Source organism: Condylura cristata, unplaced genomic scaffold (genome assembly GCF_000260355.1).
Source record: "Condylura cristata isolate star-nosed mole 26May11 unplaced genomic scaffold, ConCri1.0 scaffold00001, whole genome shotgun sequence".
Lineage (NCBI taxonomy): Eukaryota > Metazoa > Chordata > Mammalia > Eulipotyphla > Talpidae > Condylura > Condylura cristata.
Genome location: NW_004567102.1, coordinates 61777683 through 61805466, shown reverse-complemented (window position 1 = coordinate 61805466; position 27784 = coordinate 61777683). Strand labels below are relative to the sequence as shown.

Genomic DNA, 27784 nt, shown 5'->3' with positions numbered 1-27784 from the left:
CATGCTTTCCTGACGCAAACTGAGTTTTATATAATTATAGTAACAATTACCTTCAGTTCCTTTCTAGGTTTGCCAATTTATGTGTATTTGATCTCTGAATCTTATTTCTGCAGTGTCATTGAGACCTTTCTCTCCTTTTCTCAACTTATCTCATGAATGGCATGAGGTTGCACATGTGAAAGCACTTTGGGAACTATCAGTTTCTGTAAAAATATGAAATTAATACTATCCACAAAAGTTGTACAGGATAATATGCCATCTTGATCTGAGACATAAGAGATAACAACACCATCCTCCCTCTACTGCAGATGCTCCAGATCTATTTCCTCTTTCATGTAGAATGTACTCAGGAAACTACTTAAGTCAGAAATCTGACATGATATAAAACTGTTCTCTCTCTGCACCACTCCAGATAGGACTAGCTACTCAGCTAGTTAGCACAACCCCTCTCAATATATTTATAGATACCAACATACTCATTGCCCTCATCATTCTCACCCAGATGATGTAAAAATCTGCCTACTGGGTTCCTTGCTCTTTAGTTCAGTACCCCATGATAGGCTAAGTGAACTTCCAAAATACAAAACCCAATTTTATTGCTCATTGCTTAAAATTTTAATTGGTCTGTGTTGCCCTTAGATTAAGATTTGACACAAGCTATGCAACGTCTATTGTCTGACAGATTCCGGGTAGATCGGAAAAAGCTATGAAAAATCGGACTTTCCACTGCTAGCTTGTGTTATGACCTTCCTTTTTTGTATAATTGTAATATCAAAATATTCTGAGCAACTTTCAGCTTACAATTGGACTGCCTAGGCCACACAAGGCCTGCCTGCCTTGACAAGCAAGCACTGCACCAGGGTGAAAAAATTCCCCTGAAGTCAAGTGACTTGACTACTGACTGAAAATAAAAGCAAACGGGTTGTTTTTGCAGTCTCTCTCACTGCTGCATGGAGGATAACCCAAATCTTATCATTCTATCATCTCACCTAGCTTCTATTCAGCTTTTTAAAGAATTACTCAAACTTCCTATTGTTTGGCCTTGAGATGTGGAAATTCATCCAGGCTGCCTGTTTTTTAAACTAATCAAGTTTTCCACCTGATACACCTTAAAGGAATCCACAAATGTCTTCTGGCTAGTTTTTTGGGATTCTACTATGTAGTCTTTAGGTAAAAAAAAATCCACCTATGTCTCCTATTCAGAGATTTGATTAGCAAGGAATTTCCTCTTCTGTCTCCCAGGATGACTAAGGCAGAAAAACAAAAACCCATTAAGTAATAGATAAGGTTTAAGGGACTTCTATCTTAGTTGATCTCCACTATAGTAATATTAGTCATAGACTTTGTGCACTTATGTACCTGTTTTTTACCTTGATTGATTTTAGAATGTTTTAATCTCAAGCAAGGGTCAAAACAACCCCAAACTGTTCTTAGAAAAAGATGATTGTAATCTCTCAGCCCAGTTCGTGTGCTGATGTCATCCCACCGCTTGCTCCTAATGTATAAAATAAACCTCTGCTAAAGGCAGAGCAGGAAGACTTGCACCCAACTCTGACTCCTGTGTCTTCCTTGCCCCCCTTTCCCCTTTTTCTTTCTCCCCTTTTTAGGAATCTTCACTCGCCGACGCCTTCCCACCTTAGGGTCCTGCCTGTCTTGTCTCCAGACACCTCAATAGTTGGAGCTGGTCTCCAACAAAGATTGAAATGTTTGTGCATTTTTCTAAGTTCCTTTTGGATGTATCCCCACTTTAGTGCTTTTCCTGCTTTCACTCTAGAATACAGTCATGTTGGAATTTACACTTTTGTGAAAACATCCTTCTTTCTAAAACTGTGAGGTCTCTAAAAATTCCATCAAGCACATGTTAGTTGTAGAGACCTGCTTATATCCTGGCCTTTCTGAGACTGAAGAACTATGAGCACATTTGAGGAAGCATTTGTGCCCTTTTTGCAACTATTATAATTATAGGGACCTACTTTTTTTTGTGACAGATAATTGAGAATTGGTTCCAACTTGAATTTGGCATAGAACAAGAGAGAAATAAAAAACTTTTGGTAAATATTTAATTGACTTTAAACCTATGCAAATTAATATCAGCAAAGATTCTTAGGACTATATAAAGAACATTCTGTTTGATTGCTAAGTATAAACTATCATGACATTGGAATAGTGAGAAAAGTAAGTCATTATCTTCCACCAAAAGAATATTATTTGCAATGTTTGGTATGGTGCAGTAACATATAACTGAAGAGGTGTAATCCCCATAGTTTCAAATCATGTATTACAATGTAGGCCAATGAACACTTTACTTCAATCAAAAGAATTCATTAAATGTTTAAGGTACTGCTATTTTTTGTTGAGAAAAGTGAAGATGTCAATAATAAAAATGACAAAAGTCAACCCATATAGATTATTATACATTACATATATTACATTAATATGTTGTATATACATACATGTACCTTATTTGATAACTTATCGGTACAAAGGTTTCACAAAAAGGTACATATTCTGGTATGAGTTTATTAGGCATAAAAAAGGAATATAGGGCCCTCCCTGGTGGTGCAGCAGGTTAAAGCATAGCACTAAGAAGCTAAAACCACCTCCACATGAGTTCGATCCCATCCCCCCCAGGAGGTGATCCAAATGACGCGGCAGACCTCTCCTGGCTCGCCTGCTGCTCCCCTCAGTAGTGTACTTCGTTGATCTGCCTGTTCTGCTCCCCACTCTGTCTCTGGTGAATCTTCTCACAGCCCCTGCACCTCTGGCCTGTACCCCAGTTCTGTATGCATAAATAAATAAATCTTAAAAAAAAAGGCATAATTTTCCTCTAAGTATAGCTTTTCACACTTGGAAGACCTTATTTTGAGATGTAATGTCTGCTATATATAAAAGACATAATGATCACTCATTGTAATGGCAAATGTTAAATAAAATCTTGAGCAATTGCAGTTACATAAGTAGCTATTACTTGCTACAATGTACTGTGTCATATGGATACTGTGTGTTGTATAAACTTTTCTATTCACAAAATAAGTAAATATATTTTTGTTTTATAAGATCCTACTCAGATATAAATATAATACAGAAAACATAATAAAGAATTTGGTTTATGCTACTAAAACAATTTAATTTAAGCAACACATTTTAATTAACAAAAGGTATGACAGTGACATCCTAAAGTTAGGGAATTCCAGTGAGCTTTTTCATATATACATTGGATATTTTTAAAAGCAAGTATTTGGAGCAACTATATATTATTTAACTTTTTTAAATGCTCAAAGTTTTTGTAAATATTTTAAATCCAGACTTCTATTTCGCTACACATAAATAATAACTAATTCATAAGAAAAAAACAAAACAAATACACAAACTCGGATTCATCAACTTAAATTGTCTACATGTACATATTAGGGATTTATTATATCTTAACTAAAATTTCTAATGTGCAATAGAAATTGTCTATTTTTAAATAACTCTAAAATTCAAAAATTGCATATATATAATTAGGAAAGACCATTAAGTATCTCATACAATAGGAGTTCTCTGATTTTCACTGATATTTAAAATAGCATTTAGTGGTAAAAATATCTCTCCTGTCTGAATTAGAAGACTAATTCAGGGTTGGTCCTTGCTACTAACTCAGAGTCTAAAATCTAGTGTAGGTTCCTTTCGTCTCTCAACTCTCATGCCATGGTTTCTACTATGCCACACTTGTAATTAAAGTTGAGTTACTTGTTACTTTTCCAAGTTCCTAAAACACCTTACTCACACATTTATTCATATTTATTCCCCTTATTCCATGAGTACAAAAGATTATCATATCAAACTGCATGGTCTAGTTGCAGCAATCTATACAACTAATGAAGATGCTGAAGATGTCAGCTATTTAATGATAATTGGATTTGATCCAGCTAGTATTATCATACAACAAAAATGGTATTCAACAGTTTTGGGACTTATTTTTCTCGTCATGTAACAGGTCATTTTTTAATCAGATTCCTTATAGTAAACCTGATTCTAAAAGTCTACATGTGGGCAGTATTTTGACACCAAATAGAACAACCTTCCTTCACAGTAAAGAGAAACAAAATGTTATATAAAAATATATAATACCTAAGTGAGTAAATATAAACATAGTAAAGTGAAAAATGACATTATATCAATAAGCATTTTGATTCCACCAATTAAACATAAAATTTGTTTTACTGCTCTACAGAAACAGCAGTCCTTACACTTTTTACCTTTATATGAGTAATTAAAACAAATTCCCCCCCCCATCAAGGATTTTCTGATGAAGATCTCAGAAATAAAGGTGCCAATTTAAATCAGTATACTGGAATATGGAGATGAGATCCAAATTCTGTGACATCAAACTAAAGTTCTTTCCTTTTTTGAGATGATCATATGCTAACAAAGAAAGAAATTCTTGACATCAATTGCCCTACAATTCTGTTTAACCACCACAGTGGTATTAAATGATGGCAAGTTAGATTATATAAAAATTTTAGTGTACAAGAACTCCTGATTTATTTGCTTTTATGGCAATATGCCATGGATTATGTCCCAGAGGTTTCTGGAGATATGGCATAGCAAGATAACCTACCTGGCTATATTGTAGTAGATAAATAGTTAGGGATGTATAGACCTGGAATGATGTTTCAAAATACTTTTTTTTTTAATTTATAGAAATTCAGGGAAGAAAAAAAATATATGAGGCCTACTATAATGAAAGAGAAAAAATGTTTTTGTTAGTAGTTGTGTATGTGTTTATGTGCAAAACTAGATTCAATCAGGAGGGCCATTAAGTTAAAGTGCTAATTATCTTCAGTTTATTTTCCTTCTTCTGCTTTCTGTTTTATTGAGGAATTTTGTTGCTATAATTATTTTCGGTGTAATATAAACACGAGGGAAGTAATTTTCTAGCTGTTGGAAGATTATTAAAACCATCACCAATATTCTATCTGCACATTATATAAAATCTGTAAATTGATAACCAAATATTCAAGATACAAAAAGAATTACTAAAATATACAAAGTGAATGAACTTGTGTTTCTCACTTAAGTGTGTCACTGATCAGCAAAAGGACTTAAATAAAAATAAGTATGGCTTCAGTGTATTTTGAATACCTGATCACAAAATTGCAAGCAAACAACTAACCTACTAATAACAATCTTACATTCTGTATCATCTTGAAGAAGTTAGAAAATACCCATGAAAAATTTTATGATATCTTCATTTCACATATATGGAACTGCAAGGAGAAATGGAAAAATACATTAACCTAGGTTAATTCTGAGACCTTGTTCTCAGAAGACAAACCACCTGTCCCAGCTTCTATCACACAGCTTCTCTATAGGCATTAATCTGTTTCCCCGTTGTTTGTTTGTTCTTTTGAGATGACACTGATTGAAAACATCAGCTGTGATTTAGAGTATAGAACACCCCCGTAGGTGTCATGTCGCCACACCACACACACCAAGAGACACCCACAGCCTTCCAGCCTACTCCTTTGTGCTTCCTCCCTATTCTGCTTTCCCTTCCCCCTCCTCTTCTGGTAGCTTCAAATCTATATTCAGGTTTCCAGGGTTTGCTATTGTGTTGACTTCTTTAATTCTTTGATGCCTGAAATTCCTTTTACTTCATCTATGGAATCCCATTGCTTCCACTATTTTTCTCTGAGGACAAAGTTTTGTCAGTCCCTCCTTGCCCCCATCTAAATAGTAATTCTTTCCTCTCTGACCACTATCTTTAATTTTGCCTTGAGTATTTTTTCTTCTTAGTGACAGAAGAAAGCAGGCAGGTTTCTTGTGTCTCAAAAGACTGTCACTTTAGAGTAAATTACATTTTTAGTAATACCCCCAGTGCTACAGACATAGCAAAATAAATTGCACTCCCGGAACAAGGAAGTTTCAAACTGACATAACCTGTTATCTACTTATATACCAATTATATACCAATGCCTGGAGAGGATAGGCAGAAAGGGAAAAATTACATTAAGTCAATAAGTCACATCTTGTTTCAGTTACAGGAAAATTAGAAATTACTGATTTTTTCATGTGATCATATCATTATCTAAGTTTATAAAAGCTTTTGAAGTTTAATAGTGTCCTTTTTCATGTGCACATAAACACATAAGCAGAGGGGTGGCTCTACTTCACATTTTCTCATGGAAAACACAAACAAATTCAAAATAAATATTTTTTTTTTGCTAGAGATTACCACTTTACATTGAAGAAAACTGTCACCAGTTCCATTAAATTGTATCTCAGCTGACTAATTTCAACTTTGATCAATTTTTTTGCCCCCTTTTACTAATGCCTGATTAAATACAAGTAATGAGGAAATCACACAGTAAGAAGAAGAGGGAAATAATCCAGGATATACTGTTGCTAAAGTTACTAGCAAAGAATCTCAACATTTCTATTATTTTAATAACTGATAATTATATTAGGAAATGAAAATTTAAAGCGATGTTCTACTATTTACAAATGAGTAGTATCTCCATTTCATTGAATTAACAATTTTATAATCTTTCATATAGCATGTACTCACCTTCAGTTTTTCCACTTAATGTGTTATAAGTAAAATACCATATTTTCAAAACAAGTGCAACTATTTAACAGAAATTTTTAAAATTAATCAGAATAACCTCTCTAGACTAGTATCACAACACCTGGAAGGCATGCAGTTTGCTATTCCATCCAGATATTCCTCAGGCTTGATTAAAAGCATGGAATGTAGTATAAACTGCCTGTGTATGAACCTAGTTTTGCAATTTGTTGCGTGATTTTAGTCAAATTACTTACTGTCTCTTTGCTACAATTGTCTCACCTGTAAAATGAACTCAGTAACAACATCTGTCTCAAATGGCTGCTGTTTAATAGTCACTGAGTTAACATTTGGCAAGTGTTAACAATAGTGACTGGCACATGGCTGGGATATTGGTACTTGTTGATTTCAAAATGGATTTAACTTCCACAATCACACACTGAATCTTTGAGATTATTTTCAGCTAGGTCAAATTTCAATCAAAATCAGCAAGAGTAAAACTTTAAAAATACAGAAAGGAGATCACTTGTGCAGAAAAATTACTCTAAAGTGGTTAGCTTCCTATGGGAATATTTGATTAATTCACATCTTCAAGGTCTAGCCCCCAGGCCTTTTTAAAATGGTACCACTCTACAAACCTGACAAGAAATGAACTACATTCTACTCCCATAATATGTATCCTAAATGAAAATGAAATTAAGAGGACTGAGGCAAAAAATTGGAATAGGTGGTTACATAGAATAAAATAAAAAAAATAACCTCAAGGCGAAGTGATATTCCACAATTCATTAAATGTTCATAATCAAGTACAATTGAATGAAGAATTTAAAATTTCAGCACATGATATTCATTGCAGTGCCAGAGAGAAAACCACACTTATTAATTTCACTTCATTTGGCTACTGTACTGACAGAATATATAAGCCCAGGAGTCAGTCATTTTTAAAGGCCAGAGAGATCAGCTGATGATGTGTGGACCATGCACAAACCTCACTGTCTGAACTGAAACAGAACCATGAACCCTCTTCCTGTGATACTGCTCATTCTGAACTTACCCACATGTCTAGCACCTCCTAATATGATTTCTGAGATAATGGAAGTTCATAATCAACAAATATAAGAATGAGAAGATAAGAAACCTTGCCCATAGTAATATGCATGTGTGAAAAAGTAATCACTAAGAAGATTTAAAATAGACTCACTAGATACATTTGCCCATAGGTGCCTCCATATGCTTACCTACAAGCTGTCCTAATGAACGCCCGCAATTAAAGGGAGACTGTGTTTTCACACAATACGACAATGGATAAACAAAATCTTAGCCTTGAGTTATCAAGCTTAAAATATCTTAAGTATATGCCATGTAACGAGACAAATGACAACTTGACATTACTTAGTACTTATGAAGCACCATATGTGGGCATTACTTTATATGCAGCCATTAAACAGAGCATTACAAGATGCTTAGCAAGCACTATATCACTGAATCTTTGCACAGTCACATAGGGTTTATAATCTCCTATTTGCAATGGAGAAAACCAAGGGAACAGAGTATAAAACCTATGTCAGGTCACATAGCTACTAGACAATAGAGCAAGTGCATAAATATTTGTTTTGCAGATTTATGCTTACTTTTACAGACATGTGAAAACTGAATGCAAAAAAAAAACTCACTTTTTTTTACTACAGTGTCACATGCAAGAACAACTCCTCACAAGTCTTTATGCAGTAAAAGAAATTTTTATAAAAGAAAAAAATATGTAACAGACCATCAACCACAGAAAATGATCTATTTTTCATGTTCAGATGTTCTAATCCAGGCAAATATGCAGTTAGCAGCATAGGACAGATTTACTTTCCCTTCACCAACTCTTGACTTCCTCATCTTTTGTTTAGTAATCTGCTCATAAACAGCCTAGTAAGACAGAGCCCTTCAACCCAGTAATTATCTATGCTACCAGAAAAAGCCTTTGAAACAAACACAAATGCAAAGGGCTCTTGGGAATGTCAATCACCTCAACTCCCTCTTCTGTGCCTCTCTAGTCAAGCATTTTATCACCCCCTTAATTGAGGGACTGTTTCCAGCTCAAATGGTTGACATCTGCCTCAACTTTTTAATACTCTCACCCCTGGGAAACTTTCTATTTTGCTGCTGTATTTTCATTCTCCCACCTTCAGTTAGAAATGAACTATTTCTAACCAAAGCTATGAACACTCAATTCAAGAAATGTTTTCAGTTCTAATGCTTGCAGGCAGTCAGTGCTGGAAGAGTCACTACCCACCTGCATCTTCATTTGCCATCTTTCGTGTTAACCCCACATAGAGTCTGCCTGTAGGATGAACAATAAGTAGATGATCTCTCTTTCTAACTAATGTCCCATGTATATGAATGAATACAGGAATACAGATGTAAGTAGACAATCAAAGGTCAAAAGCAACATTTTAAAGTACCATATTACCTCAAGTTTATTAGAAATAATGCATGACACATCTTTGATTCATAGAATTTTCAAGAGGTCAGGCTTGAGTTACAGCAGATTTTGAAATGCATTTTAAAGTTATAACAATGTAAAAAAATGCCTCTGTAAAAACTGGTTTAGAGCTTTCTGAAAACTTAATAAAATTAATCTCTAATTAATGTTCATTAAGATATCAAGCCTTCATGCACAGACATGAAAAATGTGACCAAAAAGATAAAGCTCAGGCAACATCCTTTTTATGACATATTGACAAGGTTGCATGAAGATCTACCAAGCCTTCCATTTAGCAAGTCTATATGGGCCACAAAGTTTCCCTATGATGCAGTGGGGTTTTTTTTAATTGATGATTTGCTGCTAAGAGTGATTACGCAGAGGTTGTCCAAAAGATTTCGAGCCTTGAGAATATCAGCAACAGGTATTCTTCAACCACTCAACAATAAATCATGCTATTTAACACATTTCACAATTTAACCCAAACATTTAAATTGATATATTTTAGAAGACTAATGTCAATACTTGGAAAACCTGGTAAATATTAGTAAGTAAATACATCTTTCAGCAAATATCAATGTAAGTCTATGTATCAAGTACAATGATAGACACATGAGGACAAATGTGAATGAGCCGACTTTGTTCTCAAAGAACTAAAATACAACAGAGTGGAGAGGGATATGATTAAGTAACTGCAATACACAATCAAAGCCCTATACTAAGGAACTACAGTTCACTACGGATTGACAGTGGAGCCAGCAAAGTAAATCAAAAACATGGAGTCCACAAACTTCCAGGAGTATGTGCTATCTAAGCTGAACATTAAATGAATAATATGAGTTTGGTGAAGCACGGAGCAATAATAGTTCAGGATAAAAAGCCCGGGCAAGAATTTAGTGAGTTTAGGTACAGTTTAAGTCCTCAGTGTATCCATATGACTGGAACCAGAGAAAAACTCACAATGAAATTAAGAAAAGCATCTGCTTCAGGGAGCTGTCCCCAGCAACCTCCACTCAAGGCCTGAGAAGAGCTCTAGCGGTGAGTTTCAAAGCTTGCGTGGGTATCGGGAAGTTTACTTTCCAGGTCTCAGACTGCTCTCATTAGTAAGGCTTGCTTGCAAAGCTGGCTGTTGGCAGGCATCTGGGAAATCAGATTTCAGGAGAGTTCTCACCATTCCCTAAATGATAAGGGTGACTCACTACAGCTAAACTGTTTGTACAAACAAAATGATGTGAGCTGAATGCTTGCTTCCCTTCTGGGAATTTAGAATGTTGGTACACACTCAGTAAAGGGAGTTGATGTGAGCAGCTAGCCCCCAAAACCTGAACAAAGAGTCTTTAACAAGCTTTTCTAATGGGCAACATTTCATACTTGCCACAAACCACTGCTTGAATAACTAAACATATCCTGAAAGTCCTTAGAAAACTCTTAGAAATATGTTCCTGGTTTTGCTGGGATTTCCTTTCCTTTTGTTCATCAGCCTTGAAAACGTCCACTATATAAACTGTAGTCATGAAGTTGTGCCTACAAGCAAATGCAGAGTCCTAGGGGTCAGTGAGGATATCATCACACCTGAGGATTATTAGACAATCCCAACACAGCATGATTTATAAAATGTCCAAATGTATAATCATTTTGCATTATTAAAGAGAGACACCAAGTTGCAAACATTTAAGCCCCATAAAATCTGGATGGATTGAATAGGAGACAGGAGTGCTAGCAAGATGTGCATTAAGTTGGACAGATGTACAGCAGGGTAATCTTTGCAAAAATCAAAGCATATTGTAGAAAGATAAGCCTCATTTTTACTTTAAATTTTGGATATAGTTGAAATTGAAGAACTCTTGCTATTACATTTAAAATGACAGAATATTTCCATATTTTAAAATGATAGCATATTTCCAGCTATCTGAGAAAGGGACAGGCAGAGCTTCTTAGGTCATTTTCAGCTTCCTAGGTCATAGCTAAATTTTGCTTTAGAAATTCCTAGAGCTCCTGCAGCCATGGAGTTCAGGGGTTTCTGTTTTTTGTTTTGTTTTGTTTTGAATCAATATTATTTCAGCAAGCTTGGGAACAACTTTAAGAACAGAAACATATGAATACAAATGACAAGAAAAAAAATAATGACTTTAATTTACAAAAGATGATGTTTAAGTACCTGTCATGGAAAGATTAAAGTTTAAAAATTACTGACTATGGATCTCAACTTGAGAAAAAAATCTAGAGCTCGCTGGAGAACTCATACCTAGATTCATTCCAACAAATATAGTCATTGCTCAGCAAACTGCTTCTAACACTAATTAGGTATACTAATATAATTTCTGATATTGGGCCCTCCTTGGTGGCACAATCACTTCAATGTGAGTTCTATCCGCTGCCCCAGAGGTGATCCACATGGCCCAGCAGACATCTCACTCGCCCGCTCTCCCTAGCAGTGTAATTTATTGAGCTGCCTGTTCTGCTCCCCACTGTCTCTGGTGAATCCTCTCACCACTCCTGCACCTCTGGCCTGTACCCCAGTTCTGTATGCATAAATAAATATATCTTTTAAAAAATCTGACGATTCTTTAAATTTTTTTTTCTGATATTTTATTAATCTAGATATACTGTATAAGGACATATAAGGTCATGAATCAATTTAAGTTTAGTTTAGTAAAATTTACTAAGTCTTGGCATGGGTGACTCAATGCTCCTGCAGTGACTGTGGTGTGCCTTCAGCTACTTTTTGAAAGGACTCGCTCCCACACGTGCTGCCCAGAGTGCTGGCACTAGTAGCTGAGTCCCTCTTAAGAATTTCCTAGTCAGGGCCCTCCCTGGTGGAGCAGCAAGTTAAAGCACTGCACTAAGAAGCTAAAGCCACTTCTGCAAGAGCTCAATCCCCGCCTGCCCTGGAGGTGAACCACATGGCGTGACAGACCTCTCCTGACCGGCCCCCTGCACCTCTGGCCTGTACCCCAGCTCTGTGTGTACTAATAAATAACTGTCAAAAAATAATAATAATTTCCTGGTCAAAGGACGGCTGCTTCCCCAAGGCTACAGCTTCTTCCTTAATGTCTGCTGTATGCAATGGCTGGGCAAGATGGAGGAGAGAATAGCTCATCCTACTTGCCTTACTTTGGGGAAAATGATGGGTCCTCTAAGCTCCAGAATTCCTGGTGGGATAGACTGAAGCTCTGGTGCAATTTCATCACTGTTTAACTTCTCTCCTACTCAATCCCACTTCCTTAAGCTTCTCACAAGCATTGTTTATAAACAAACTCATCAATAACCCACCTAAGAGCAAATCTCCATTTCAGAGTATTTTTCCAAGGGTAAAAGGCCCCATAGTGAGTAGGAATGAGCAAAAAATGATGTAGCTATTGTTCTAGTTCTTAAGAAACCTACAGTTTGATTGGGACTGAGTCAGGCCAAGAACATTTCCCATTGATGCAGAGGTCAACGGAAACATGAGTAACAGGATTTACAACAGACTAAGATGAATGTAACAACAGGTTAATGCGGGAAAGAGATAAAACTCAGCTAACATGAAAATGCATCTCATAGAAAAGGTACATTGTGAAGTGTTTCTTGAGAATCTAGAAATAACTGGAATTGTGGAGGAATTGATCTTTGTCATTCCAGTGGGAGAAACAGAAGTATCAAAGGGAATGGGCTCAAGGTTTGGGATATAGGTAGACAAAAATCTGGGTGAGGGGGGAGGTAATGCCAAATTGTGGAGGCATCTGAATACTACAGGAAAAGCAGTTTACTAATTGGCAATGGCAGTCATTCATTGGTGTTTGAACTCAGCTGATATATTCTGACTGGGCTTTAAAGAATGGTGAATACTGGAAGCCAAACCTTGGCAATATAGCTTCAAAACCTTTTCAAGTTTTAATACAGTTCAGAGCTGTCTCCCAGGACAGGAAGCCAAGAGATATATGCCAAGGGGTTGCAGTACTGCTGAGAGCAGGCAGGTTGAGGCATGGGAGGAAAACCACTCCATACTGTTTGTCGATGTATCTATCAAAGTATGTCAGATCCAGAATGAATAAACATTCCTAGGTATGAGAACTAAAAAAAGGGAATAAAAATAAGTTCAAAGAATTTGAGGCAGGTTGGAAATCAATGAATTACATACAGGATTATAGACAGCCTTTGGTTCATGGTCAGAGGCTGAGCATAGCCACAATAAAGATGACAGGACTGGGAAATTAGAAAAGGATGACGGCTTCAATGTCATACTCTGCACAAAACCAGGCTCATTAGTCATCTAAGCTGTGTATGTAATCAATAGAACAAATGCTCACAAGTGGCCTAGCTAAAGAAAGGCAGTGGGTTGTATGGCTGCCACAGGTGAGAAAATATAAATGAGATGTAGGTTTTTAGACTCAAAGGAAAGAAAAGTTGACAGTGGTGTGACTGAAAGGAAAATGTAGAGACTGATTCGTTAGGTTAAAATAATATATGGATGTTAGCACTCCTGTTTCCTAACCCAGCACATAATGCCTCTGCATGCCAGGAACTCACAACCTTCAGTGTACAGAAATGTCATAAATGACAGGCACATCCATGACTGATCACAGTTTAGCCTGGTCTGGTGTCTGAAGTCAGATTCACAAGAGACCATCTGGAAGTTGCACGACTGCCAGAAGGGGAAGGATGCCTCCCGGCTGGCTGCTAAGCCACTGAAACCATCAGTGATGCTCTTGGTTGAGGCAGGCTGCACCTGTTTGTATGACTCAGAGAGTAAAAATAGCAACATCACCTCTATGCGTGGCTTTCATCCATTCACCCACACTTGCGCCATGGCCCCACAGGAAAGCTGGGACTGAGCAAGTCACAGACCCAACTGGATGTGCTACAGGTCAGCAGTCTAATTAGACACAGGTGCTGCTTCTGTGCTAGAGCTTGTCTTCCCCTGTGCTCCCCTGAGCTACACAATTGAAATTTCACACCCTATTATAAAAATGATATGGCCTTGCTTTCCTGAATAACTTGTATCCAGGTTAATTTTGCATAATCTTGACCAGTTTGCTTGTAGCTGCCAGACTAACTGGCCAGTTGCCCCGAGTGGATGACCCCCATAGCTGAGACAGCCAGAATCAGTGTCTCACTAAAAATTCACCTGAAGTCCAGGAAACTTTAGCCAACAATTCTAATGAAGTATATCCACATGAAATTTTTGCTAGGCCATTGCTTTGTGGAATTGAGCTGACTATGAACAATTCTAAAAGAAAACGTTAAAAAGAGGTAATAAAATTTAATAGAACCTGGGTGATAAAAATGAAATTACATATGCAGCAAAAAAAAAAAAAAAAAGAGAGAGAGAGAGAGAAGGAGAGAGAGAGAAGATAATGTAATGTGGTGGCCAACTGTGTTTGCAAAATGATTACACAGAATTCCTGAGATATGAGTGCACACACTCACACCAGATAATTGGAGATGGTTTCAAAATGTAATGTTCCTTGTATATATCACAGATGTTTAAAAGGAAACAGGAAAGAAAAGTTGTGACCTTTGTGGAAAAGAGGAGCTAAAAAAAATGAGTCACTGCAATGGCAAAACATGACTAACATTCTAAGGATTTTGCTCTATAGTCTAGCAAGCTATGTCATTTTTACACCAGCACTCATGGGCCAGAGGGACCAGGGTTAGAGGACCCACACCCATTCTTCATGTCTCCAAAAGTCCCATCTCAAGGAAGCCCTCTTTATCCTCCCCATGGATTTCCATCAATTGTGCTCCATGAAAAACAATGGCTTGGGATGTTAGACCTCCTCTCCAATTTATAATTAATTGAATTCCCTTCAATAAGTTCAAAAGTTTGGAGGACAAGAAAATATTTTCCTCAGACTGAAAAATACTCTTTAATGCTGCACACATTCACCAAATAATTATTGAGCTAATCAAAACTAAACTCCTCTATGGGTTACCCCAAAATGAAAAAGATAAGTCAACCTCTTCCACTACTAGCATGCTGAAAAGCTCATTAGCTAGTCTTTGACAGTCTATGATGTAGACCAACTAGCTAAATGATTTTGAGTCTATGTTTCACTAATAATTCCAGTGCCCCATGGATTCTCAAAGTCAAGCAAACCCAAATCAAGATAAGGGACTGCCATTTACTGAATACCCAGTATGTATATTGTAAGCCTTATTATTTTCTGTAACCTAAGTGCTAACATAAAAAACTTACATTTTTCCTCTCCATTTCTTACTCACTTTACTCTAGTATAATGATGAATAGGGATGTTAAGAGATTAGGCAATAGAGCTTAACTGCTTAGATTTGTATCCTACATTTTCTATTGACTAAATGTCCTTAAGTAAGTCATTAATATATATGAAATCCAAATAAATGAATGCATATAAGCAGAACAGATTATTGGTCAGAGAAGGGAGGGCCTAAAGGGTAAAGAATAAGGAATATTGGCGGAAGGCTGTAAAAAGGTACAAACTTCAGCTATTATATTTAAAAGTTCTGGGCCTCCCTGGTGGCACAGCAGGTTAAAGCACAGCACTGAGAAGCTAAAGCCACTTCCTCATGAGTTTGATTCCCACCTGCCCAGGAGGTGACCACATGGCGAGGCAGACCTCTCCTGACCCACCCGCTGCTCCCCTCAGCAGTGTACTTCGTAGATCTGCCTGTTCTGCTCCCCACTCTGTCTCTGGTGAAGCCTCTCGCTGCCCCTGAGCCTCTGGCCTGTACCCCAGTTCTGTATGAACAAATAAATAAATCTTAAAAAAAAAAGAAAAAAGTTCTGGGGATGTGAAGTACAACTGGCAATAAGCACTGCATATTCTCTTGAAGTTGCTAACAGAGTGGCACTTTAAAACTTACCACAAGAAAAAAAAAAAAAAACAATGTGTAATTGTATGAGATGCTGAATGTAAAGTAAATTTACTGTGATAATCACAAAATCTACATATATCAAACCATTACCGTAATCTAATACAAAGTTAAATAAGAAGAAATGCAGCTTATTAGTAAAATTGACTGTCTCTCCCACTGTACCACACAGAGAAATTGAGTGCAATATAATACTATTCAACAAACAAATGCACAGAAGCTTCCCTGGGGAAAATGGCCAACAAATATAGTGCAGTACAAAGTGTTTTTATGTCCTATTTCATTTTAGAGATTTTTATTGTAATTCAGTAATTAGGGATCTCATCCTCAACTCCTATTTCTAGCATTTGTTCTGTTGTGATAATGAGTACACCCAAGCAGAGTACAGTGAGAATCAGAATTTCTCATAAATGGACTGTGGTGGAAAAGAGAAAAGGAAAAAAGGCAGACTGTGGAGTAAAAAGGAAGGGCAGGAACAAAAGGAGACAAATGGAGAGACTTAGGAGAATGTTCTTCACAAAGTGGTGAGATATTATACTCTCCTTTGAGAGCACTGAGACTGAGATATGTAATTCAAAAATAACATTATCCATGCTGAGCCTGTTCTAGGAAGAATGCCCAGCTGTCAAAGGAAGGTCCAACCTGCTCTGTAGCTTTGCCTCTGTCTCCAGAGAGAAGAACTTGGAAGAGACTGAAAGGGACTGAGTAGCTGACAAGAAAACAGATTGAAAATATCGGGAGCAAATTGCCACATGATGATCCTGGAAAATACCCATTTCAAGGTGCTTCTGTCACATTTCAGTCACCATAGAGTGGCTATTCTCTTCTGGCCTAAGAAAGATGGTTGAGATTGACAAATAAAGGGCATACTGCATTTAAGATATTCTCAAGCTGGGAGTTTGAGTGTTTGCTGCTTTTAACACAAACAAAAATGCAACACAGTTGAAATACACTTTCAAGTTACATCAATGTGTTTTGAGATAGGATCCTTACAATATGCTCTGCACTCAAAGATTGTATGCTTTCCTGCTTATTAAAGTGGGTAAAGAAGCAAAAGGAAACCCATTCTAAATAACAAGCCTCTTACATATAAACACATATGGCTAAATCATATGTTATAATTTTATTTTTACAATTAAGCCCTGCTGTTTCTAGTTCTCAAATTTATAATAGTCTTAGGACCTGTTATTGCTGGGAGGTCATTAGCATACTATTTATAAAGACTCAACTCTAATTCTAACATGCATAGGCACACACAAGGGCTATGAATCAAGATCCATAACTCTTTCCTAATAAATCTATAGCGCCTGCTGGAAGTGCACTCTAGGTAAGTACACTTTACAGCTCTGCCGAAGCAATTAATTAGCTAAAGCTGTGCATATCCCTGCCAGCACAACTGGGAGCCACCAGCAAACGGGAGGGCAGAGCCAGTCATGTCACAGGAGAGTAAAAGGGAAGCCATGTTGGTAACAAGGCCCAGGAAACCGAAAGACAAAATGAAAGACAAAAGTGGTATTCTGGAAGCTACAATAGTGGCTGTTTAGGAAAATATAGCATTCCAATAAAGCGGTAGTAATGGAATAAGAGGTAAGTAACATACTTATGCATAGTTTGCAAGGGGGTAAACATCATTCTCCTGGGTACTGAGATCTGGGAAAAGCAGGGTACAAATGGCACAAAGTCAAGTCATATGTAGCTAGAGTTGCACTGTTCCTCACTTCCTACACTGAATTCCTCCCATCTGGGCTTAGTCAAATTTCATTTCCCACATGTACTAGGAGTTATATGTATGCAGTTAAATGTACACAGTTATGTGCTGACATATAATGTATCTTACCTATACACATAAATCTACATAAACCTGTTTATTATGCTAGTGAAAACTATGGAAGACAAATTATGCACTTGGCGTTTAAGAATTTAAGTTGTGGATTTTAAATAAATGCATATATGCAAATGCATATAAAATGACTTCCCAGAAAGACAGAAGAGAAACAATACAGAGTCAATGGAAAAGACATTCTTAGCAATTAGTAGCCCCCAAAAATGGAAGGGAGGATTTTTGTGCATGCATGGGGTATGTGGAAAGATTACCCTCTCAGTAAATCAAGTGAAAGTCGTTGAGGCTTTTCAGTTTCTGGGTGTGTGTGAGAGTGTGTGTGTGTGTGTGTGTGTGTCTGCTTGATCCCAATGAGGATGAGAGATAAAGAGGAGAAAAAGCATGTAAGGTAAAAGATTAGAAAGTTAAAAGAAATACTGTGAAGTTCTTTATGCTGTAGAAATAATGAAAAGCTGGACTTTGTGTAAGAATGTGAATCAAAGTGCTTAAGGGAAGATGGAAAATAAGATCACATAAAAGTAACGCTGCAAGACTGTCATGGGTCACTTTCCAAAATGTTCTTAATTTTCTGATCATTAGAAAGGACAACCAAGTCAGGACAAGGATTGAGTAGTGAAGTATGGACAAATCTTCATACAAAAACCCAGAGATGGCTAATATCTTAAAACAGACAGGTAATCAAAGATAAACATTCAAACTGTAGTGTGTCATCATGTATGCCATAATATGTAAAGAGAAAGAGAGGCGAGAATATGACAGACCGGGAGGAGTATTTTGCTCCTTAGGCTATTAACACTGGCAATTCTTCTAAGATCCAAGTGGCTAATATTAAAAACAATAATACTAACAGCAAGCAGTTACTTAGCATTTACTATGTGCAGGACACTTCTAAGCACTCTTAAATATTGTACCTTGTTGAAATATTTTTCATAACACTATAAAATATTGCTATGTCCAGTTCGCAAGTGAGGAAGATGAAGCACAGAGAATAGAGAGGTGAAGTTCCGTGCTTGAGGTTCTTCTGAATTCTTTGTGTCAGGCCATCAGGCACCCCATGATGCTATCTGCAGCAACAACACTGACTAAGCACTCACTATGCTCTAGAACCTGCTCTAAACAATCTAGAACTTAATATTCTTTGCAGTCCCACAAGAAAGATACCTCTATTTTTGCATCGATAACAGCTGAGACTTAAAACCTGTCTGGGTAATACATCTTGTAATTGCCAGAGGGACTGGACAGAAACCTCCACCTCTGAATTGCACAGACCATGGAGTGAGAAGTTCCCAGACTTTCAACATCTGCTTCAACACCCCTTCTCTGTTTGAAACAGATGCCTGACATACTAATATCACTTAAAGAATGGGTGTCCACCCTATGTTCCCACATTATTCAAACAATTCTCCCAGTCCAACCACATACATATTGAACCTCCTATTTAAACTCATGAGTATAAGGTATACATAGACTTTATTAAGGTACAATATGTTTAAACACTACAAAGCTCTCCTTTGAAGTCTTTGCCATTCATTGATATTTATTTATACTTAGGTTGACATTCCTACTTGGCCCAAATGTCAAATATCACATGCCAGGTATAACTTGAAGGAAGACGGAACTTTTTTAAGTCTAGAACATTTTGACATCTTTCATTGGTGCTAAAAGTAGATTGAAATGTTTTATTTTCTAGTTTTTAACTCAGCTGACCTTAAAAATGGCCTAGAATATTTAGGGGGGGGGGAACCTACAGATGTAAAGTAATTTAAAGTGAAGGCAAAAATTAAAAAAAATAAAAGGGGCCTTCCCTGGTGGCCAGCCAGTTAAAACACAGCACTAAGGGGCCCTCCCTGGTAGCGCAGCAGGTTAAAGTACAGCACAAAGAAGCTTAGACCACTTCCGCATGAGTTCGATCCCCGCCTGCCCCAGAGGTGATCCACATGGCGCAGCAGACCTCTCCTGACACACCCACTGCTCCCCTCAGCAATGTACTTCGTCGATCTGCCTATTCTGCTCCCCACTCTGTCCCTGGTGAATCCTCTTACCCTTTGCATCTCTGGCCTGTTCCCCAGTTCTGTATGAATAAATGAATAAATCTTTTAATAAATAAATATATAAATAATATAAATGGGCTCATAGGAGTTCCTTGTTAGTAGTAATACAAGTCATACATTTAGTCATATCTGTTATGGCTCTTATAATAACTTAGAAGTAATGGTATTATAATAAATATGATAAAATGACTAGTTAATATTATTTCATGTATAGATATATAATTTCATATATATTTCACATTTAAAATCCTGTTTTTCATATACAATTTTGTTACAGGTGAATTGTTTTATAATTACAAAATCCATTAGCACAGTATAAATAACTATCCTATATTTGTAAATTGTACTAAACATATTTTATTGTCAAGGATGAAGATCAAAATTGTTTAAAATATTTGAACAATATCTGTATAACTCCAGAAATTACATTTAGGTATATTTTAATTTTTCCTACACTTGGGAGCAATATATAAAATAAATATACTAAACTAAGATTAACTTCCTTTCAAAAAGAAAAAGAAAAAACTGTTGTTCAATGGAAAAACAGCTAACTAGGTTCATAGTTCTGAACTTTTGTCTTAATTTCTCAGTTAGCTAAAAATTACCACATTAAAAGACACCGTTTCCCAGTACATATATGACACTGGCTAATCTTTTACATGCATCAATTTCATTTTCCTCGATAATCCCATGAGATAGGTAACTAATCCGATAAGAAAACAGAATTAGATTTAAAAAAATAGTTGTCACTAATCAAATGATAAACAACATAAAGTTATTATTTTGCCAATTATATGAAAAGAAATTGTAATATTTTGTTCAAATACCATGAAAATGGTATCTTATTACCATTTATTAACTGTAGAAATTTGAGCAAATTAATTAAGATCTCTGGTGTATGATTTCTTTGAATTTGATTCTACAATGCTTGCTGTAAAATGAGAGCAATAATATCATAGACTTTTGGGAGAATTAAATATGCTAAATCACGTGCATTATTAACTAAAGTTTTGAAATGTAAGAACCCAGTAAGTATTAACTATCATATGTTATTGATGAGCTGATGACAAAAATTCTCTTGAAATATCAATTGGAATGCTGCTTCCAAAGACATAGTGGAGTGTGTCAATAATAACAACCCATCCTGGGAACTCATTCTGTCCTAAGGCAAATATACAGTATTTTGGAAAAAAGGATATAACACAAACAAAAATTACCCACTGGCACTAGACTTATAATAGTAATAAACAAGGGAGGTAAAAAAGCAACCTGCACCAGGAGAATTATGTAACAGTATATGATCTGTTTCTAAAAAGAAGGGCATGCCACAACTAATAATAGTCAATCTTCATTTTAAAATTTTTATCTTAAGACCATGAAAAACAGAAAAAAGGAAATTGAGGGCATAATCTTAAATAAAAGTAACAGTTTAGCAAATTTCATATATATGTTCATGCTTAGATTTTGTATTCTCATTGTGATGTATGAAGCTATATGGTTATCAGAATATCAGCAGTTAGTATACAATTAAAATGTTGGTTATTTTGGGTTATTACAATGTGATTGAGTGTTTTACATTGCCATAGGTACTTAAGTTTCCAAGCAGCTTATGTTAGCACACACATACAGTAAACCTTTCTTTTATTTCTCCATCTTGTTTTTAGTCCTACTTCACTCAGCTTAAAATTGATAAACAAAAGTAAAATGACTATTGAAAAGGCTGGGATTCACTGTACGCATGGTTTATAAATGTTCCTTTACTCAATGAGTATTATTTGTAAAAGGCCTGAAAATAATTGTTAATGTTTTGTATTTGTGGACTCGCTTCTGAGATGTTTATAACAGACTTTTTTCTTTGGCACTAGCTCTTATTGTTTAAGGTTGCTGAGTAGTGTGAGCAATCTGAATAGTTGGTAGATAGTGCTTGAGAATAGAGCATCTCCCAATATTTAAATCTTTAAAAAAAAAAGAACCATTAAAACACGAAAGGATTAAAAGATTCTTAAGAGAAGGAATGTTTGAAAAATTCTTCTTGTACATCTTTGAATATCAAGCCTGCTTGCCTTTTCATAAAAGACACTAATTGTGTAAGGTTTTCATCATTTAAATTGCATCTCAGTTAAAGGAGAGCCCAACAGAATCACATGCATTATATAATTTTTGATAAAAAGAGAGAAAGATTAAAGACTGAGAAAGTATTGAAATACTGTTCTGCTCTACCTCTACCTTACAAAAAAAAAATCTAGAAAGTTTAATGAAAACCTTGCAATGACATTCTAAAGAGTTTAAGAGCCCATCATTGCAAATATCTATAGAATGTCATAACTATGGAGAATATTTTTCCCTATCTCTAGTTTAAAAATGGCAATGGATTCCTACTTGTTCTCAAAATGCATGTGTCATTCAGACTTGTAATTTCTGTGCTTAAAATGTGCAGCAATTTGTGAGCAATCTTCACCAATCAGAGAAGTAAATATTTTAAGCAATTTTCTAAATACTGTATTATTTGCTGTCTTTCAAAGGTTGGACCTCTTTGATCAAATCACATGAACTTTCATTTTCAACATATGTGTGTGTATATATATATATATATATATATATATATATATATATATATGTTTATATATATAGAGACACACTACAGATAGATACAGATCTATTCTTAAAGCTTTCTTCTAAACTGTATGTACTTACAATAAAAAGCCATATTTTTATTAAACATTATAGTGATGCTATTTTTTTCAACCAGGTTTTTTTTTGTATTGTGGTATTTTTCAAATGTTGGATGACATTTTCTTTTCAGAGGATGAATGTTTTTTGCCAAAGCATTTGACAATATACCAGAGAGAATCTTGAGTTGAATATTTTCATATTCATCTATAGTCAAGTTTTACAATCTTAAAAATTCTGCTTTTGAAACATCTTATAATTATACATTAAAGATATATATATATATATATATATATTTTACTTACACAAGCTGGTAATAAGAAGATGAAATCCTTCTTTCATGCAATAAGTACTGACTGCCTACTACTATAGGTACTGGATTTGTGCAAGTACTATGTTAAATAAACTGGCATACCACCTCTCCTGAAATGTATGTTCTGGTGAATGATATCTGAGCTCGTTTTTGGAAATACTCAAATTAAACGCAAATCTGAATGTGTAGAAAATGGGCCACTTTTGCCAGAGTTGGAGGTGACTTAACAGTTCCAACCTGCATTCCTATCTACATTTCCTCTTTTCTATGTAGTCTGAACGTGGTTGGGTATGTGGAATGGGAGCAGAACAAGTGGAAACTTATTTGCTAGCAAAGGGCTAGAAGGTCCAAGGATGTCTCTGGAAGTCAAATGGTTTTAAGTGTCAGCTATTATAATCGTTTTTCATGATGCTTAGGCATTTCATTAGCCCAGAGAGTAAGTTAAGCATACTTTTCACTCACATATATTTCTGAGCACACCACTTCCTATTTTGGCATTGTGTTATGTACAAAGAAAAAGCTTAAAAGTCATGTCCTATGCTCACAATCAGTTTATACCTCAACATTGGAAACTGTTGTAATCCAAAAAATGGAAAACCCATGTGACATAAGTCCAAAGGAAACTACTTGTTTTGCAAGATGTTGTGTGTGCTCTTTATTTGGGGATGCATTAACAAGGACTAGCTCTGGAATCACCATGGTGGAAAAGGGCCATTTCAATCTATAAGCAAACAAGCACAGGCTATATAAAGCAAAATATGAAAATGGAAGCAACAAAGCAATCAAGTATATTAAAGCCCAGGGTCCATCTAGAGCAGAAATCTTGAGTAGCACTTATGTCAAAGCCAAACTACCTATCTGGAGTCAAAGAAGCATTGTGTGCACAGGAAGAGAGGGACCGTGGGTAAGACCACCCACTTAGGGCACAGGAGTTAACAACAATGTGAGAGTCAGGAAGGGTACATTCACAGGCCTGGAACACTCACTCTGTGCCAAGAACCCACGTGGCCGTTGGAGCTAGCTACCATGGTCAGACAAAATCCTGCTCTCTTAGAGTGTAGGTTCTAGGTTTCTGACAGCCACAGTTCTAAGGAGCTAATAAAAAGGAATGATGGGATAAGGGAAGATCTAGGTGACAGATTTAATAACTTGCAAAAATCTAGGAAAGAGCATTTTAGACCAAGATTCTTGCAAAGGCCCCACAGTCATGACTACACTGGTATATGAAAGAGCAGAAAAGTGAGTGTGACTGTAGCACAGTGAATAAATAGATTATTGGAAAGTGGTGCAATAGGAGGGTAAGAGTGGGAATATATAAGTTTTTATACAGAGTAGGTTTGGCTACTCTCCTACCAGCACTGGAATGTCTGGTGGATTTAAGGCCAGGAGAAAAACAGTAAGATTTATACCTTCATAAGTGACCCTTAGGGTAATCATTTGCATATGTTGCTACTGCTCTTCACATCAATTTATTTTTTTATCACATACTATCTTAAAATATTTTCTTATTGCACAAGATAAATAAATTGAGGGCAATCGTATTCACTGACTTTTCTAAAATACTCTAGTCATTGCATGATATTAACATTATTCATTCTCCGTTGTGTCCTGGTTTAGACCAGGACTGCCAAAGTTCTTTTGTCAAAGACCAGAGAGCAAGTGTTCTAGATTTTGTTAGCCAGATGGCAATGAAACCCTTCTGCGATAGCATAGGCAATGCCACAGCCAATAGGCAAACTGGCAAATGTGAGTGTATCCCAGTAAACTTTTACTTCTGAACACTGAAAGTGAATTTCATGTCATTTTAAAAGGTCACCAAATATTCTGTTTTATTATTTTCCATCTTTTAAAAAACATTAAAACCATTCTTACCTAAATCACACTTGTGCAAAAACAGGTAATTGGGTTTGATCCATGAGATGTAATTTGCAGTGCTCTGTGGAGGGCTTCTTCTGTGCCAGGCAATCCTCACAACACGCTTAGGAGGTGCCTGACAGTAATATTTATGCTTTGTAATGAGGAAACAGAGGCAAAAGTAAGGAATTCATTCATGACCTCCATCCAGTAAGTGGCACAACGCAGAGTAGTATCACCACACGCTTGCATTCTCACCCTCCTCCTGGGCATCCTTCCTCCTCCTCTTCCAGTTTTTGCATATTTTTAGTCACCATTTCTTTAATTACTCTCTCTTGTTTTTATTTAAGCTCCTTTCCCCATCTAGTATCAAAATTACAACCGTGCTACATGCCTAAATCCAGATGCATTCAAAACTTAGATGCAGATTAAAAAAACTAGAACGTTCAATCTTTCTAATTACTAAATATTTCCAGTTTTCTATAAAGTTTCAAAATATAACTATTCCCTTTCTATCCTCAAATTGAATCTATTGCCCCACTAAGCACTTGGTTTCTAGGTAGAAATGTATCTATTATCTAATTTCTGTGTATTTTTCTTTTAACTACCCAACTGATAATAATTGCTTACTTTGTAATCACCTTGTGAGATAATCCTAAATTTGCCTCACACACTTTACATCTAAAGTGAGCTGTGTCAAGCTGAATAAATCCAGATAAGTTACTCCACATTCTGAAATGTATGATTCCCTATAATCTTAGCATTTTGAGCTAGGAATTTCACCACCATTAGAGTACTTGAGATTATATATCCCAAATGACTCTTTACAAATGAAGTCTTGGAGCACAGGTTGTTTTTAAATTGGTTGCTTTCAGTTGACTCTGCCATAATCCTTCAGGTCTTAAAGCATTTGACAAGTGTTTACTTAATGGTAGCTGTCTATTTTGATAGTACAGATGGATAAAAAGGAGAAGGGTACTTGATTCCAGGACCACTTTCACTGTTGAAGCTTCTTGCCAGCAACAAGGCAGCCATAAAGCTCAAATAGCTTATAAATGTCAGCATGATCCTAAGAACAAATTACTGCTCAAGTCATTTTTTAGTGGCTTTTATTTTGAAAAACATTTACTTTTCAAAGGGATGCTATCTGAACGTGGATCTATACTACCACTTTCCATTAAATTGCTATTAACAAATAATAATAAGAAAAAAAAATCAGGTTGAATCTTTTGGCTTCATTTGCTCATCCCACCCCAATTTCTGAAAATGCTGGGGTGGCATTAAAATCAAAGATACATTTAAGAAGAACATATGCTAAGTGTGGAGGAATAAATGGGAACAACCTTTGGGTTCATATTCAGCTTGCAGATCTATCCACACTGGACACACAAGGGGAAAACATAGTGGGAGTTTATGAGCTCTCTGAAAGGATTGATTTTTATAAGCCCTGATTTAGCTGGAAGGGGTGCCTATATATTTAGTTAGCAAAGGGGTTAATGGATTCAACCTTTTGAGAAATGCACTTCTTTACATGCACAGAACATGATGGATAGTTAACTGAATGCACATAGGTAAACATAGGTGAAAACAAATTAATTTCAAGGTATAAGGTTTATTGTTTATTTTTTTCTTGATAGATGGATCTCATTATTTTCTTTGAGCAGACAAAGCCATAACAGTTTCCGGAGAAAGGAGAACTGACAGCTCCAGGAAACTGCATACAGATGGACAGCCAGCAGGCTAAAAATATTACTTGTGTCCACCTCATCAATAAGCTGGCTCCATGAGGGGTGGCAATTATTCTTTTCCTGCTTGTGCTGCCCTTTGAGAGGCATGAAGACAATTATTGATAACTGAGATGTAGAACAAAATATATACAGTAACACAAATTCATTTGCTATGGCAAATCCATGTCAGGGATCGCCAATGCCTTTCACACCATTATTTAAAGCGGCAGCATGTACCCATCAATGTCTTAGAGGATTATGCTGATACTGTGTTTTGTTACAATCTTATTATATATTAATGATGCACATTTATTATTCACCTATATTTAGAGAGTCTGTCCTATGCAATGCAAAGGGAGAAGAAACGTCACTGAGTTGAAAGAAGAGGGTTCCTAATCTTGCATGCAAATAAACATGAGAACTGGCCTTTATCTTTTCTGTAGCTGTACAAGAAAATAATTTAAGGGTTATTTTATTCCTGACAATAATAAGAAACTAAATGGATAAAAGTAAAGTTTCAGATAAATTGTAAACTATCAATTCTTGTTAAAAATAAAGAAACAAAATGAACGGCTTTACTATTCTTTTTAATATGAGGCAAAAATGTAGTGCCAATTACTGTGTGAAATTAAAAAAAAAAAAACCTTCTCAATTAAAGACACTACAAAATAAATGACAGTTTCCAGGCATCAGCACAAAGCTAAAGGGATTTCAATGGCCTCATTACTTTTATTACCCTGCATTGCTCAGCCAAATCTACCGCAAGGTTGTATTTAGGCATAGTATCCGCCCAGTTACTGCAGAAATGTGGGCGATGGGTCAGCTCACCTGAATCAGTAGGACAACATGCAAAGTCAGGGCATAGTGAATATGGTATGTAGTCGGTTAGCTGCTTTATGCAGAAGGATAAAAGGTACTGACCTGGAAATGAGTTAATACAAAAATGAAAGAGAATTTCAGTAATAGTCAAATCTGGACCTATTAGACCACATCATGAAGGTACTGAAGGCTATTTCCGTTGCCTTTCCTTTTATGACACTCGTTTCCTGACATCCATAGTCGAAGAAAGAAGGAAAGAGTGCACATTTATGTTATTTTAAACAAATAATTAGAATGTGATTTTTAAAAGCGGTCTAAATGAGAGAATATACCTTAATACTCTGCTAATTTTTTAAGATTTTTCCTGGAATTGCAGGTCATAATGATTAACTGTGCAACATTATCCTAAAGTTGTACAAGTATTCAACAATCAGGGATTACACCCAAAGAAGCCATAACTTGACTAAAGGAATCTTTTGTTTTCAGTTTTTCTAAATGTCTGGTCTCTAAGGGGGAAAGAGGAGTTCATTCAAAGGTGAACTGTCTTGCTGAGTTTTAAAAGGGAGTGGATAATTAGAAAAAAAAAATCAAAAACTAAATATCTTAGCCCTCCCTGGTGGCGCAGTGGGTTAAAGCACAGCACTGAGAAGCTAAAGCCA

The 27784-nt window shown here is 36.1% G+C and overlaps 1 protein-coding gene across 3 annotated transcripts in view; it reads right to left on the bottom strand.

Annotated features, from left to right (window-relative positions):
* The window catches only part of NKAIN2 (Na+/K+ transporting ATPase interacting 2), an 841972-nt gene that overhangs the window by 581830 nt on the left and 232358 nt on the right, over window positions 1-27784 (bottom strand). The gene's annotated exons all lie outside the window — the stretch shown is intronic.